The sequence below is a fragment of the Triticum dicoccoides genome, chromosome 7A (assembly GCF_002162155.2).
Source record: "Triticum dicoccoides isolate Atlit2015 ecotype Zavitan chromosome 7A, WEW_v2.0, whole genome shotgun sequence".
NCBI classification, from domain to species: domain Eukaryota; kingdom Viridiplantae; phylum Streptophyta; class Magnoliopsida; order Poales; family Poaceae; genus Triticum; species Triticum dicoccoides.
This window is the reverse complement of record NC_041392.1, coordinates 292,875,018-292,890,447: the sequence shown is the minus strand read 5'-3', so window position 1 is coordinate 292,890,447 and position 15,430 is coordinate 292,875,018.

Below are 15,430 nucleotides of genomic sequence, written 5' to 3'. Positions count from 1 at the left end.
CTGGTCGATGCGGGGGAGGGGGAAGGGATCCTTAGGGTAGGCCTTATTGAGGTCTTTGAAATCGACGCAGAGGCGCTAGGATTTGTCCTTCTTTGGCACCATTACCAGGTTTGCTAGCCAGTCTGAGTGTTTTATTTCTCTAATGAATCCGGCCTCGATTAGCCTGGCTAGCTCCTCCCCCATAGCTTGACGCTTGGGTTCAGAAAAGCGCCATAGTGTTTGCTTGACCGGTTTATATCCCTTGAATATATTGAGGCGGTGTTCGGCCAATCTGTGTGGGATTCCTGGCATATCCGAGGGGTGCCAGGCGAATATATCCCAGTTCTTGCGCAGAAACTATTGTAGCGTGGTGTCGACCGTTGGGTCTAGTTGTGCCCCGATAGATGCTGTCTTCTTGGGGTCCGTTGGATGGACTTGGAATTTGACTATTTCTTCTGCTGGTTTGAAGGAGGTGGATTTGGGTCGTTTGTCCAGGATTACATCGTCCCTATCCACTGTGGAATGTAATGCGGTTAATTCTTCGGCCGCTAGGGCTTCAAATAATGTCTCAAGGGCTAGGGATGCGGTTTTATTTTCGACGCAGAGTGCTATGTCCGGATCACTGGCGAGAGTGATTATGCCATTGGGCCCGGGCATCTTGAGCTTCATATACCCGTAGTGAGGTATAGCTTGGAAGCGTGTAAATGCATCTCGCTCGGATAGGGCATGATATCCACTATTGAAAGGGGCCACTTGGAAGGTTAATTCTTCGGTCCGATAACTCTCCGGTGTGCCGAATACCATGTCGAGCGTGATTTTTCCCACGCATCGCGCCTCCCGACTAGGAATAATTCCTCGGAAGGTTGTGCTACTTTGCTCGATGCAGCTCCTGTCTATTTCCATTTTACTGAGTGTATCCTCGTAAATGAGGTTTAGTCTGCTACCGCTGTCCATGAGAACCTTGGTGAGATGGAAGCCGTCCATGATCGGACTAAGGACCAAGGCGGCTGGTGCTCGGACTATCCTGAATTTTGGTTCATCATCGGCATTGAAAGTTATGGCGATGTCGTTCCAAGGGTTTGTTGTTGCGATTTGGCAGACTTCAGCGAGGTCGCGGAGTGCCCTTTTGCGCTTACTGTTTAAAGCGAAAGTCTCGAAGACCGTCAATACTCTGAGGTCGTCGTCTCTTGGGGTATATTGCTTTGGGTTGTTTTTGGTGAGGATATCCTCGCCGCTCTTGGCCACCTGCCGGAGTATCCAACATGCTCTAAGGCTGTGGGTTGATATAGTATCCGGTGTTGCGTGTAACTTGCATGGTCTATCAAGCCATCCCTCCAGAATAGTTTTGTGTCCTGTAACGAGCTTATATTTCTTTACCATTGGGCCGGGCGTGCCACGAGGGTGTGTCCTTTTCACCTGAACGAGGGGTTGGGTGGAAACCGGCGGTTCCCAGCGAGCTGCCTGAGTTGTCCAGGCGCTTTCCATCACGTAGTACTTGTATACTATGGTTTCCAAGTCTGCGAAGCGTGATATGCAACGACGGTTGATGGCGTCGAGGATTCCTTCATCCGTGCAATTATTGCAAAATGCTGAGATCGCGTCTTCGTCGCGGCAATCTTCAATCTTATCTTTGACAAGGAGGAATCTGGCTGAGAAGTGGTGGACATTTCCTGAGACTGTTGTCATATGACCATGAGAGTGCTTATATATGGGTGGGTGGGTGGTTTGAAATCCGAACCCTGCCCCAATTTAGGATCCGGAGTTTGAAGAACTTCCGAACTTAGTAGTTCGGGCTCCGGGATGTCAACTGATTTTTTGGGCTTGTCGTCCGATTCTATGTTCGGAGGACAAGGCATGTCTTTCTGCAGGTAGGTGTCCAGCTCTTCAATCTCGGGGATCCGAACGTAGTTCGTCCTCAATATAGAGGAGGAGTTGTCGTCTTGCTCCTCTACTACCGCTATTTGATGGGTGATCGGCGGAGTTTTAATTTCTCTCTGGTCGGGTTTAAGCCCAATCCGATCATAGTCTGTGGCGACCCCCAGGGTGGCGGTGTGATCTAGGAGCTCGTTTAAAGGCGACAGCTCCGCCGGATCCGTCTGCTTGTAGTATTTGGAGTCAACATGGAGGGGATTTTCGATGACCCGAGAAGTCATCGTCGGCTTAACTACCGAACAGGCGGTCATAGTGAAGCCGCCCAGCTGGAGGGTTTGGCCTGGGGACAGTGCTCCTCCGGAGGTGATGTTGTCCTTGAGAACAAGGCGAGCCATCAAACCTATCTTTCAACGTCACAACGGAAGTGTCAATGAAAGCACCAATGTCGGTGTCAAAACTGGCGGATCCCGGGTAAGGGGTCCCGAACTGTGCGTCTAAGGTCGATGGTAACAGCAGACATGGGACATAATGTTTTCCCAGGTTCGGGCCCTCTCTATGGAGGTAAGACCCTACTTCATGCTTGATTGATCTTGATGAATATGAGTATTACAAGAGTTGATCTACCACGAGATCGTAATGGCTAAACCCTAAAAGTCTAGCCTGTCTGACTATGATTATCAGGATATATGTCTATGGACCTAGCCCTCCGGTTTACATAGACACCGGAGGGATCTAGGGTTACATAAGGTCGGTTATAGAGAAAGGAATCTTCATATTTGGTCGCCAAGCTTGCCTTCCACGCCAAGGAGAGTCCCATCCGAACACGGGTAAAGTCTTTAGTCTTCATATCTTCACAGTCCACTAGTCCGACCCATGTCTAATAGGTCAGATGCCCGAGGACCCCTTAGTCCGGAGTCACGTGGGACGAAGACTGTGGGACACAAGTCTCCTGGGACAAAGACTCTGGGACCCGAGTCTCGTTGGACGAAGGCTTGGCGACCCGACCCTCATTGGCCCGAGGCTCATGGGCTGGAGTCCAAGACAGGTCCAAGTCAGATGGGTCCACCTGAGATGGAGCACTCCAGTGGTCGGGAGAATCATCTTGGGTGGCGGTGAGGAAGGCTCGATGACATATGTTGTCATTACAGTTTGACCAATAAAAAGATCTTCATAGAATATGTAGGAACCAATATGAGCATCTAGGTTCCACTATTGGTTATTGATCGGAGTCGTGTCTTAGTCATGTCTACATAGTTCTCGAACCCATAGGGTCCGCACGCTTAACGTTCCTTGATGATTTGTATTATGAGTTATGTGTTTCGGTGACCGAAGATTGTTCGGAGTCCCGGCTGAAATGACGGACATGATGAGGAGTCTCCAAATGGTCGAGAGGAAAAGATTGATATATTGGAAGATGGTATTCAGACACCGGAATGGTTTCGAGTGGTTCAGGTATTTTTCCGGAGTACAAAGGGGTTACCGAACCCCCCCCCCCAGGGGAAGTCATGGGCCACATGGGCCATGGGAGAGAGAGGGGACAACCCACATGGGGTGGCTACGCCCCCCATGGGAGTCCAAATTGGACTAGGGGAGGGGAATAGGGTAGGACTCCCCCCACGGTGCGCCCCTCTAGGCCGGCCGCCTCCTCCTTTATATATGGGGGCAGGGGGCACCCCAAAGCACAATAGTTGTTCTCTTAGCCGTGTGCGGTGCCCCCCTCCACAGTTTACTCCTTCGGTCATAGCATCATAGTGCTTAGGCGAAGCCCTACACGGATCTCATCACCGTCACCACACCATCGTGCTGACGAAACTCTCCCTCAACCCTTTGCTGGATCAAGAGTTCGAGGCACATCATCGAGCTGAACATGTGCTGAACTCGGAGGTATCGTACGTTCGGTACTAGATCAGTTGGATCGTGAAGACGTTCGACTACATCAACTGCATTTACCTAATGCTTCCATTTTCAGTCTACGAGGGTACGTGGACACACTCTCCCCCTCTCGTTGCTATGCATCTCCTAGATAGATCTTGTGTGATCGTAGGAACATTTTTGAAATTGCATGCTACATTCCCCAACAGTGGCATCCGAGCTAGGTCTATGCGTAGATGATATGCACGAGTAGAACACAAAGAGTTGTGGGCGATAATAGTCATACTGCTTACCACCAACGTCTTATTTTGATTCGGCGGTATTGTTGGATGAAGTGGCCCAGACCAACCTTACATGGCCACGTTCATGAGACCTCTTCCACCGACAGACATGCAACTTGTTTTGCATAAAGGTGGCTGGGGGTGTCTGTTTCTGCAACTTTAGTTGAATCAAATTTGACTATGGCCGGTCCTTGTTGAAGGTTAAAATAGCACATTTGACGAAAAATCATTGTGGTTTTGATGCGTAGGTAAGAACGGTTCTTCCTAGAAGCCCGTAGCAGCCACGTAAAACTTGCAACAACAAAGTAGAGGATGTCTAACTTGTTTTTGCAGGAATGTTGTGATATGATATGGTCAAGACATGATGTGACATAAGTTATTGTATGAGATGATCATGTTTTGTAAAAGTTATCTGCAATTAGCAGGAGCCTCATGGTTGTCGCTTTGTTGTATGAAATGCAAACGCCATGTAATTGCTTTACTTTATCACTATGTGTTAGCGATAGTTGTTGAAGCAATAGTTGGCGAGACGACCACGACGCCACGATGGAGATCAAGGTGTCAAGCCGGTGATGATGGAGATCATGACGGTGCTTTGGAGATGGAGATCAAAGGCACAAGATGATGATGGCCTTATCAGGTCACATATTTTGATTGCATGTGATGTTTATCTTTTATGCATCTTATTTTTCTTAGTATGGCGGCACCATTATAAGATGACCCCTTACTAAAATTTCAAGGTATAAGTGTTATCCCTGAGTATGTGAAGGAAATATGCCCTAGAGGCAATAATACAGTTATTATTTATTTCTTTATATCATGATAAATGTTTATTATTCATGCTAGAATTGTATTAACCGGAAACATGATACATGTGTGAATATACATAGACAAACAGAGTGCACTAGTATGTCTCTACTTGACTAGCTCGTTAATCAAAGATGGTTATGTTTCCTAACCATTGACATGAGTTGTCATTTGATTAACGGGATCACATCATCAGAAGAATGATGTGATTGACTTGACCCATTCCCTTAGCATAACACTCGATCGTTTAGTTTGTTGCTATTGCTTTCTTCATGACTTATACATGTTCCTATGACTATGAGATTATGCAACTCCCGTTTACCAGAGGAACACTTTGTGTGCTACCAAACATCACAACATAACTGGGTGATTATAAAGGTGCTCTATAGGTGTCTCCGAAGGTACTTGTTGGGTTGGAATATTTTGAGATTAGGATTTGTCACTCTAATTGTCGGAGACGTATCTCTGGGCCCTCTCGGTAATATACATCACTTAAGCCTTGCAAGCATTGCAACTAATGAGTTATTTGCGGGATGATGTGTTACGGAACGAGTAAAGAGACTTGCCGGTAACGAGATTGAACTAGGTATTGAGATACCGACGATCGAATCTCGGGCAAGTAACATACCGATGACAAAGGGAACAACGTATGTTGTTATGCAGTTTGACCGATAAAGATCTTCGTAGAATATGTAGGAGCCAATATGAGCATCCAGGTTCCGCTATTGGTTATTGACCGGAGACGTGTCTCGGTCATGTCTACATAGTTCTCGAACCCGTAGGGTCCGCACGCTTAAATTTCGATGATGGTTATATTATGAGTTTATGTGGTTTGATGTACCGAAGGAGTTCGGAGTCCCGGATGAGATCGGGGACATGACGAGGAGTCTCGAAATGGTTGAGACATAAAGATTGATATAATAGACGACTATATTCGGACATCGGAAAGGTTCCGAGTGATTCAGGTATTTTCGGGATTACCAGGGAGTTACGGGAATTTGTATTGGGCCTTAATGGGCCATACGGGAAAGGAGAGAAAGGCCTCAATGGGTGGCCGCATCCCTCCCCATGGGCTGATCCGAATTGGACTAGGGAGGGGGGCGCCCCCTTCCTTCCTTCTCCTTTTCCCTTCCGTTTCCTTCCCTCCTACTCCTACTACTTGGAAGGGCTCCTAGTTCTACTAGGAAAGGGGGAATCCTACTCCCGGTGGGAGTAGGACTCCCCTAGGGCACACCATAGAGAGGGCCGGCCCTCTCCCTCCTCCACTCCTTTATATACGGGGGCAGGGGGCACCCCAAAGACACAACAATTGATCTCTTGATCTCTTAGCCATGTGCGGTGCCCCCCTCCACCATAATCCACCTCGATCATATCGTAGCGATGCTTAGGCGAAGGCCTGCGTCGGTAGAACATCATCACCGTCATAACGCCGTCGTGCTGACGGAACTCTCCCGTGAATCTCTACTAGATTGGAGTTCGCGGGATGTCATCGAGCTGAACGTGTGCTGCACTCGGAGGTGCCGTGCGTTCGGTACATGGATCGCTCGGATCGTGAAGACATACGACTACATCAACTGTGTTGTGCTAACGCTTCCGCTTTCGGTCTATGAGGGTATGTGGACACACTCTCCCCCCTCGTTGCTATGCATCGCCATGATCTTGCGTGTGCGTAGGAATTTTTTGAAATTACTACGTTCCCCAACAGTGGCATCAGAGCCAGGTTTTATGCGTAGATGTTATATGCACGAGTAGAACACAAGTGAGCTGTGGGCGATACAAGTCATACTGCTTACCAGCATGTCATACTTTGGTTCGGTGGTATTGTTGGATGAAGCGGCCCGGACCGACATTACGCGTACGCTTACGTGAGACTGGTTCTATCGACGTGCTTTGCACACAGGTGGCTGGCGGGTGTCAGTTTCTCCAACTTTAGTTGAACCGAGTGTGGCTACGCCTGGTCCTTGTGTAGCGACCAGACCTCAAACAGTCTGATCTCTGTGCTTCAGTGTCATCCATGGATCAGTAATGCTGACACGCACAGTACTTGAAGGATTTATAACAGAGTAGCAATCACACACTTATTACAACGAGTGTCTCAAAAGAAAACTACTACAAATAATATGGCTTAAGGCCATCTAATAACGATAACAGCGGAAGGCTTGGAAGATAAGTGAGTCCATCAACTCCAACGACATCACTGAGTATAGAACCACGATCTAAGGCTCCTTACTCGTCGTCTGAAAAGTCTGCAACATGAATGTTGCAGCCCAAAAACGGATCAGCACATAGAATATGCTGGCAAAGTCACGTATAGAGAGTAATGAACAGAAATAGGCTATACTACATGCATATATGGCTGGTGGAAAGCTCTATGGTTACAGTTTTGCGTAAAGCCAGTTTTCCCCTACTGCAAAGGAATGAGTTTTATTTAACTATCATGGTAGTTGTTAAACATTGAGAGCGTAGACACCCTCTCATTCCCAAGTAATCATCATCATTAAAACCCAACAAAATTAATTAAAGTCACATGATGAGATTCACATGATAATCCAAGTACTAGATACTCAAGACGTCCATAACCGGGGACACAGCTAATCATGATTAGTTTATACACTCTGCAGATGTTTGCCCACTTTTCCCCACAAGACTTGATCTCCTCCGTTGGGATTCTCGCACTACATGGTGTTTGAGAAACGGATGACCGGGACATAGTCTTTTAGAAGTGCTAGCACCTTACGATCGGGTAGACCGTTACACCTACTTTTCCCCTACATCTGCTAGTCTACAACTGTAAGAGTTTGCACGACTTAATCAACTATGCTAAAGCCCATAGTACCTTGTGGCTGCACACGGAAGTTTCTAGTATGAATAATCTCATGATCCCTTTGAGTCTGGGTGGCGGTCCATAAAGAAAACATGCAATCGCTGGAATACCCAGGTGCCTCAATCCACCCAGATGTGTATTAAAGTTGCCACCTAAAACAAACCATTAATTAACAATCTCACATCTGTCATGGATACACTCACCCAATCCATGTCTACAAGCATAGCATGGCAATATAGGCAACATAGAAGTAACTCCCAGGGTTTGATAATGAAACAGGTAATAGGTGCTACCTCATCTACTTCCCAACCCACAATTTAATTAGATCCTAATCATGCAATTGTTTGAGGATTGATCTAATGCAATAAAACTGGGTAGTAAGAGGTAAGATCAAAGTGTTACTTGCCTTGCTGATGATCTGCAAAACCTAGAGATTCAAAGTAGCAAGCGGCACACTCTGGGTACTCTATCGCAACAAACAAACAAGCATACAATAAGTACTCATCTAATGCACAGGTAAAACTCAAATAAAAGATCTAACCAGAAAGTTCAACTTAAGAACTCTGGTTTGCAAAAAGAAACAAATCAAACGAAGCAACGGAAGTCAAACGGCGAGAGAAAACAAGCTTCGATTACTAATCTGGATCTAAGTCAAATTTTATAGAAGCAAAAACTTGTTTGAGTTGGTAAAACGGAAAGAGGGTTTCAAGACGAAACTCTAGGCGCATGAATCGCTTGATTCCGATAAACGAGCGAAAAGATAAACTAAAATGAAAATCGGATCAGAAATCACGATCAGAAATAATCGCGGAAAATCCAAGAAAAAGAAAAAACTGACGAACAGATTAATGAACGAGCGTTCATTATAAGAAACTAAATGGTGAACTCGTCCGTTAAGACGAACGAACGAGCGAACGCTCGCAAAATAAAAGAACCGATAAAACTGATCTAAAAAACCTAGGGTTTTCAAAAAAACCGGATCGGTTTTCTTCAGAAAACCGGCGGCGAATGGCGCGGCTACCTCGTCGGACTCCAGCGGCACTCTGGTCTCCGGTGGGGTGGGGTGGCAACGGCGGCGGGCGGCGCGGCAAGCGGCGTCGCTGGCGGCGGGCGGCGCCGAGCGGTGCGGCAAGCAGCGGCGTGCGGCGGCTGCGGGAGGCGGGGCGGGGCGAGGTGGGGTGGCAGCGACGACTATTTATGAGAGGGGGGAGGTGGCTTGGGGAAGGGGCCGTCTCGGGAGGCGTGCTCCTCCCGGACTCGGGAGGCGGCGGTGACTTCGCTTGGCACTCCGGTCCCGAGCCGGTGCGGGAGACAGCGGCGAGCGGGCTTGGCCCGGCTCGGCTGGGCCTTCGGCCCAGTCAGGCGCGCAAACAGTTTTTAAAAAAAACAATTCCGCCGAAACTAAGAATAATTCTAGAAAATAAAATTAAATTCTAAAAGTGCCAAAATAAATTTTCACCGCCTAAATAAAATATTTAGAACGAGATGAACATTTTCTTGGCCCAAAAATGCAGTTTTGAAAAACGTGCAATTTTTCCTAAATTCAAATAAACTAGCCAAAACTCCAAAATAAAATCTTATTTGATTTTTTATTAAATCCTCAATATTTCGTTATTTTGGGAAAGTCATTTTATTCCCTCTCTCATATTTCTATAATGGAAATAACTGAAGATAAAATAAATAAAATCAAAGGATCCTATTTTCAAAATTTGAGAAAAACTCAAATATGAAAATAAGGAAATCCACAACTCTCTCCGTGGGTCCTTGAGTTGCGTAGAATTTCTGGATCAGGCCAAAAGCAAATAAAAAATATGATATGCCGTGATGATCTAATGTATAACATTCCAAATTGAAAATTTGGGATGTTACAAACCTACCCCCCTTAAGATGAATCTCGCCCTCGACATTCAGGTTGGCTAGAAAATAGGTGAGGGTGGTCCTTCAACAGATCTTCCTCTCGCTCCCAGGTGGCTTCATCCTCGGTGTGGTGGCTCCACTGAACCTTGCAAAACATGATAACCTTACTGCGGGTGACTCGGCTGGCATACTCGAGGATCTTAATTGGTTTCTCCTCATAGGTCAAATCACCATCCAACTGAATCGCTTCCAGTGGCACTGTATCTCTCAGCGGTATATCCGCCATTTCTGCATGGCACTTCTTCAACTGGGAAATGTGGAACACATCGTGAACTCCTGACAATCCTTCGGGCAACTCCAACTTGTAAACAACTTCTCCCATACGCTCCAAAACTTTGTATGGTCCCACAAAACGTGGCACTAACTTTCCCTTAACTCCAAAGCGCTTAACTCCTCGAAGTGGGGATACACGAAGATAAAATCTATCTCCGGCTTCGTAAACTATCTCCTTGCGTTTAGAATCTGCATAGCTCTTCTGCCTGGACAGGGCTACCTTGAGCCTATCGCGAATCAATTTCACCTTCTATTCAGACTCCTTAATCAAATCTGGTCCAAACAACTGACGGTCTCCAACTTCGTCCCACGATAATGGTGTTCTGCACCTTCTTCCGTACAAGGCTTCAAAAGGGGCCATCTTCAAATTGGATTGATAACTATTGCTGTAAGAGAACTCCGCATATGGCAAGTTGTCATCCCAACTAGATCCATAATCTAACGCACAAGCACTCAGCATATCCTCCAAAATCTGATTGACTCTCTCGGTCTGTCCATCGGTCTGTGGATGAAAAGCTGTACTGAACTCTAGTCTGGTACCCAAAGTTTTGTGCAACTGATTCTAGAACTTTGAGGTGAACTGGGTTCCTCTATCTGATACAATGCTTCTCGGAACTCCATGCAGACATATGATCCTGGTCATGTATATCTTTGCCAACTTAGCACTGGTGTAAGTGGGCTTCACTGGGATCAAATGAGCTACCTTCGTCAAACGATCGACTAAAACCCATATCGAGTCATAGCCTGAACGGGTCCTGGGTAATCCCGTGATAAAATCCATGCCTAGCTTATCCCACTTCCGTTCGGGTATCGGCAATGGCTGTAACAATCCTGTTGGCTTTTGATGCTCTGCCTTTACTCTCTGACATACATTACAAACTGCTACATACTCTACAATATCCTTCTTCATTCCGGTCCACCAGAAAGTGTCTTTCAAATCCAAATACATCTTGGTATTTCCTGGGTGAATCGAGTACGGAGAATCATGGGCCTCTTTTAGAATTAACTTCCTGATCTCCGGGTCATTAGGCACATAAACGCGATCCTCAAACCATAAGGTATCGTGTTCATCCTCACGAAATCCTTTAACTTTTCCCTTGCTCATCTTCTCCTTTATGGTGGCAATCTCCTTGTCGGTCTTCTGAGCTTCTCTGATCTTATCCATCAGAGTAGACTGAATCTCCAATGCTTCTACATAGCCTCTCGGAACTATATCCAAACATAGCTCACGAAGATCCTCGACTAACTCCTTTGGTAACTCTCCGGTCATTAGTGTGTTGACCTGGCTCTTGCGGCTCAATGCGTCAGCTACTATGTTAGCCTTTCCGGGATGATAATGTAATCTCATATCATAATCCTTGATGAGCTCCAACCATCTCCTTTGCATGAGATTCAACTCCTTCTGTGTGAAGATGTATTTCAAACTTTTGTGATCCGTGTACACCTCACAATGGTTTCCGATGAGAAAATGTCTCCATGACTTTAATGCGTGCACTACGGCTGCTAACTCCAAGTCATGTTTAGCATAATTGAACTCATGAGACTTAAGCTGTCATGAGGCATATGAAACAACTCTTCCCTCCTGCATAAGCACTGCTCCAAGTCCTCTACGTGAAGCGTTGCAATATACTTCATAATCCTTGCGCTGATCTGGCAGAATCAACACTGGCGATGTAACCAAACGTTTCTTCAACTCCTGGAAACTGGCCTCACATTCCTCAGTCCATTTGAACTTGGTATCCTTCTTCAACAACTCCGTCATAGGTTTTGCAATCTTTGAGAAATTTTCAATGAATCTCTGGTAGTATCCCGCGAGTCCAAGAAAACTTCGGATCTCTCCAACTGTTGTTGGAGCTTCCCAATTTGTCACAGTGACAACCTTGGTGGGATCTACTGCTATTCCTTCTCCGGATATAACATGTCCGAGGAATCCAACTTCCTTCAACCAAAACTCACATTTACTGAACTTGGCGTATAACTGATGTTCTCTGATCTTACCAAGTACCAAACGCAAATGTTCTTTATGTTCTTCTTCATTCTTCGAGTAAACCAGAATATCATCAATGAATACTACGACGAACTTATCCAAAAACTCCATAAACACTTTGTTCATCATGTTCATAAAATAAGCAGGTGTGTTAGTCAGACCAAATGACATAACTGTATACTCATACAACCCATACCTTGTTGTAAAAGTTGTCTTAGGTATGTCCTGCTCTCGAATTTTCAACTGGTGGTATCCTGATCGCAAATCGATCTTGGAAAATACCTTAGCTCCTTGCAATTGGTCAAACAAATCATTGATCATCGGTAGTGGGTACTTATTCTTGATCGTCACTTCATTCAATCCTCGATAATCAACAACCATCCTTAACGATCCATCCTTCTTTTCCACTAGAAGTACTGGTGATCCCCAAGGTGACAAACTTGGGCGAATATATCCCTTATCCAGTAACTCCTTAATCTGCTTCTTAATCTCCACTAAATCCTTTGCAGGCATTCTATACGGTCTCTTAGATATTGGTCATGTGCCTGGCAAAAGCTCAATCAAAAACACAATGTCTCTACCTGATGGCATGCCGGGCAATTCTTCTCGAAATACATCCGGAAAATCCTTTACCACCGGTACTTCCTCCTGTACAACTCCTAATAGGGAATTTACTTGTGTCCTCTTCGGCACATGCCGTGATACATACTTGATCCTTCTTCCCTCTAGGGTGGTAAGCAAAATCGACTTACTGGTGCAATAGATGTTTCCTCCATACATCGATAGCCAATCCATACCCAGAATTACATCCAAACCTTGCGATTCCAAAATGATTAAATCCGAGGGAAACACATGCCTACCTATACTCAATGGCACTTGAAAACATCCTTTACTGGCCATATACTCCGCTCCTGGTGAGCTTACTAACACAGGTGTTCTAAGAACCTTGGTGGGCAGTTTATACTTATCCACGAATCCCCTTGATATGTCTGAATGCGATGCACCAGTATCGAAAAGAACGATTGCAGTAAATGACTTAACCAAAAACTTACCTATTACTGCATCTGGCTAGGCTTCAACCTCCTCCACGTTAATGTGGTTCACCTGTCCCCTGTTGAAAGGGTTCAGCTTCTTCCCAGAGCTTCCGTTGCCATTTCCATTCTGGGTTTTAGGACATTCATTGGCATAATGTCCGGTCTTCTAACACTTATAACAAGTGACTTGACTCAGGTATCTCTTGGCTGGGGTTGATGGGTTTGTACGGTTCTGACCGTTGCTTCCCCCATTCCCATTATCATTCTTGGGGCCATTATGATTATGCAAACTCCCTCCTCCATGGGTATGCTGAAAATGTCCTCCCGATTTCGGGGTAAAACGTGGCTTCTGCTGAGCTCCTGAATTGTATTTCCCTTGTCCATACTTCCTCTTGCGGTTCTCAATCTGTTGCTGCTTCCCTTCAATCATAAGAGCACGATCTACCAACTCCTGGTAGTTGTTGAAAGTTGCTACCATCAGCTGCATGTTCAACTCATCATTCAGTCCTTCCAGAAACTTCTCCTGCTTAGATGCATCCGTAGCAACGTCATTCGGGGCATAACGTGCTAACTTACTAAAGCCATCCATGTATTGGCCAACTATCCGTCCTCCTTGGCGCAAGTTGCGAAACTCACGCTTCTTCATGGCCATAGCTCCTGCTGAAACATGGGTTGTACGGAAAGCCTGCTAAAATTGGTCCCATGTCACCGTCGCTATAGGGTAGGTGACAGTGTAATTCTCCCACCATGATGCTGCTGGTCCATCCAACTGGTGTGCGGCAAAACGCACCTTCTCAGCGTCAGTACATCCTGTAGTGGTTAACTCCCTTCCAATCTTGCGGAGCTAATCATTTGCTACTATAGGCTCGGTGCTACTGGAGAACACCGGCGGATTTAGTCTAACGAAACGGGTTAAGTGATCAACAACTGGTGGTGGTGGTGGTGGGTTGTTGTTGTTGTTGTTCCCCTGATTCTGATTCTGGACTAGCAACTGCATCAATGCATTCTGCTACTGGATCAACTGAGTGAGCTCCGGTGGGAAAGCAAATCCATTGTCATGCCTCGGAGGCATCTGATGGGTTTAGAGGGGAGAGAATAGAATAAAATGAGGTCTAATGAGAAAGCACTACCCATATGCACATGAGACAAACACAAACATTTCACTCAATCAATCAAACAAGGGCATACAATCGGTCTAACTATCGCAAAAGTGCTTGGACTACTCTATTTACATGGTGGAATACTACTACTGATGTGGTGGTCTACTAGAAATATTCCTCGGTTGCAGACTCCATGATATGTGCTCTAGCTTCATCTTCAAAGTCATCATCGCTCAGGTCAGAGTCGGTGTCGTCGATGATGATGTAGTCTTCCGGGCGAATATCCTTGGGTTCTTCGTCTTGTTCTACTGGTGTGGGTCTCCCATGAATATTCCGATCTTCTTAATCAGGTCGTCATTCTTCTCCACTAGTACGACGATTTCCTCCTCATAATCTTCATGTGTAGCCGTGAGTTCTTCCTCCAGTTTCGTGATTCTTGTCATCGCCTTCTTCAGATCTAACATGCCTGCGCACATCTGGTTCTCCTGACGTCGAATGTGCTGGTTTAACTCCTGGATAAAAGATGTGATTGATCTATCGTTCTTGGTGCTGATCATCTCCCATTGCTCATCTCGGCGCCCACAAATCTCGTAGATAGTATCCTTGAGATCATTGCGGTAAACTTCTCCAATACGTCCCATGGCGATGTGGGCAGCCATGCTCTTTCCTAGACTCCAGGTTGGTGCATCAAAGGAAAACTCTATGGGCTCGGTGACTGGCGCGACGTCCTTCCTGGAACTTGAACTTGAATCATTCAGCACTCCTCTTTGGGTAAAGTGGCGTTGTAGGTCCCGGTGAAGCTTGGTACTCCGATGTTCAGGTACTTAGTGACTTCCTTTAGGTGGCGTCCAAAAGGTGTATGTTCATCTGGTTGCGTGAACTTGTTCCGTGCATCCGTCATCCTAAAAGAGTAGAAAAGATGAGGAGTCGGAAATGAGAAGAGTGAATAGTGATCTAGGGGTTTAGCTTAGTGGTCGTGTCCTACAGTCAGCGTGTGCTCTGATACCATCTTGTAGAGACCAGACCTCAAACAGTCTGATCTCTGTGCTTCAGTGTCATCCCTGGATCAGTAATGCCGACACGCACAATACTTGAAGGATTTATAACAGAGTAGCAATCACACGCTTATTACAACGAGTGTCTCAAAAGAAAACTACTACAAATAATATGACTTAAGGCCATCTAATAACGATAACAGCAGAAGGCTTGGAAGATAAGTGAGTCCATCAACTCCAACGACATCACTCAGTATAGAACCACGACCTAAGGCTCCTTACTCGGCGTATGAAAAGTCTGCAACATGAACGTTGCAGCCCGAAAACGGGTCAGCACATGGAATATGCAGGCAAAGTCACGCATAGAGAGTAATGAACAGAAATAGGCTATACTACATGCATATATGGCTGGTGGAAAGCTCTATGGTTACAGTTTTGCGTAAAGCCAGTTTTTCCCTACTGCAAAGTAATAAGTTTTATTTAACTATC